Source organism: Aquarana catesbeiana, linkage group LG10, assembly GCF_042186555.1.
Source record: "Aquarana catesbeiana isolate 2022-GZ linkage group LG10, ASM4218655v1, whole genome shotgun sequence".
NCBI classification, from domain to species: domain Eukaryota; kingdom Metazoa; phylum Chordata; class Amphibia; order Anura; family Ranidae; genus Aquarana; species Aquarana catesbeiana.
In genome coordinates, this window is record NC_133333.1 from 32926104 (window position 1) to 32928494 (window position 2391).

The following is a 2391-nucleotide window of genomic DNA, read 5'->3' on the forward strand; positions in this document are numbered from 1 at the left end:
TGATCACAGATTGCTTTGTTAATAAGCCTCCTAGCCGCAGTCCAGTCCCAAGGGCCAGTACACAGTTTCTGTTATTCCCTTGAGAGGAGTGTTGATTGTCCTCACTACCTCAACCTGTGCTCCACCATGATAATTAGAGGGCTGCACTCTTCCTGCTCTATTCAAAGTCATTTTGATGAGCTACGCTGGGTAAGTGTGTATAGTGTGCTCAGTATTAAAGGCTGTAGTGTAGAGCGGGTATTTCTATCAGCTTTAATGGCAAGCTGACTAAAAAAAATAAGAAATAAAAGACCCATTTTGTGGCGCTTATAGGTGTTTTTGGAAGCGCTGCTCATTCATTTCAATGGGCAGGGGTGTTTTGGGAGCGCTATTTATCTCGCTCCAAAGATGCTGCTTGCAGGACTTTTCTTAACGTCCCGCAAGTGCACCACCCCAGTGTGAAAGAACACATTGAATAGAATAGGAGGCAGTCTTTAGGTGCTATTTCTAGCACTAAAACGCCTGAAAACTGCCTCGGTGTGAAAGGGGTCTTACACCAGTTGGAGGGTGGTTCAAAATACAACTTTCCCTTTATACTACAAAGGCAGCAGATGGGGTTGTACATGTGATGTGTGTACAATGCTTTGCAGCCACGATAAGAATGATTCACCCCCATCCCTGTCGCATTTAGTGGGCAGTACTACCACCAAATGCCACCCGTTCTAGATAATGGAACTCTGCTGCAACTGCATGTAATGAATGTGATGGTGCTGTAGCATTTATGGCTTGAAAACTGGCAGTGAGAAGGTGACGTATCAATCGAGGGTCACTTTTTGGAGGTGCGACAGTAACCACCGTATGTGTAAACCCAGCCAAATAGACTAGGAAAGAAAAATCAGGAAATATAGCAGTGAGATCCATTCACACCATAATGCTTTGCACTACAATGGGAGTTTTTTTTTTTTTTTTTTTTTTTATCCCACCACCACTACCCCCCAATGGAGCTCAATGCATGAAAAAATAGGTTCTGTTAACATGTTTTAATGCAATGCACCAAGCATAGTCATCTGTGCATTGTGTGTTCTATAAGGCTTGTTTCCACTAGTGCGGATTCTCCTGCATTTGCCATTGCACTGCTATGCACAACAATGGAAATGACCTTATTCTATATGGTACATGTTTACATCAGCACAACATGGTGCAGTACTATTTTTGAAAATGTGCAGGTGCCTCTTTTGGTGCAGCATAGTGTGTTTTTTGACCCCTTTAGACGTCAATGGAAATGCATTCAAAAAAGACCACAAATGTAAGGCTGGCCATAGATGGATATTATACATATAATTTTTTTTTTTTTTTTTTTATGCCGGTGTCTTGTCAAATACAGTCCCCTATCATATAGTGTCCTCCCTGTACTGCGCAGACGCAGTACGGAGGACAAACGAGACGCCGAAAGTCTCCGAAGTTTAACAGCTGATGATCAGCTGTACACGGCGCCTGCGCTTTTATTCTCACCCTATGTCCAGGATCATTCCCTACTATCCAAGTGGACATAGAGTGAGAATAAATAGTTGCCGAGCGCAGCGAGGCCGTGCCCGAAGCGTGGCGAGCGAAGCAAGCCCGCGAGGGGCCCTCTTACACAGCCATCGCTAAGAAGTGCCGAAGCGCCGTGTACAGCTGATGGTCAGCTGATCAACTTCGGACACTTTCGGCATCTCCTTCTGCTCCGTACTGCGCAAGCGCTGCGCCTGCGCAGTACGGAGCGGACACTATCCGATAGGAGGACAGTATATGTCAGAACACCGGGAACAGATTCCTCCATCCACACAAGTGGGCTTGATGAGAAATATCCTCCCTAGCCTTCCCGCTGCTGTCAAAATACTGTATGTTGACTGCAGCCGCGGATCAACACATTTTCTGTAGAATTGGACTGAAGTTGATCAAATGATTGACTTCTGTTGCACAGGAATGGCCAAGCTCTGATTTTAAATTTGGCCTATTCCTACACAACCGTCCAAATTTCTATCAGTCTGTGGCAGGGGTGTCAAATGTAATTTCATCGCAGTCTGCATCAGCATTATGGTTGCCCTCAAAGGGCTGGTTGTATCTGTAAGACCAAATGTCCAAAGCACCCCCATCATTTCTTCCATCACAGTTCACCCCCTTACTTTGTGCTGCTGCCAGGAAGATGCTGAGAAGCAGAAAGTGCTGGGTCTGGAAGAGGGCTGGAGTTAGGGTTGCCATCTCATCTCTCTAAACCAAAATGCAGATTAATTACACTGGTTCTGTGGCTGATTAACCACTTCAATACCGGGCACTTTCCCTCCTTCCTGCCCAGGCCAGTTTTCAGTGCTGTCACAATTTAAATGACAATTGCGCGGTCATGCTACACTGTACCCAAACAAAATGTTTATC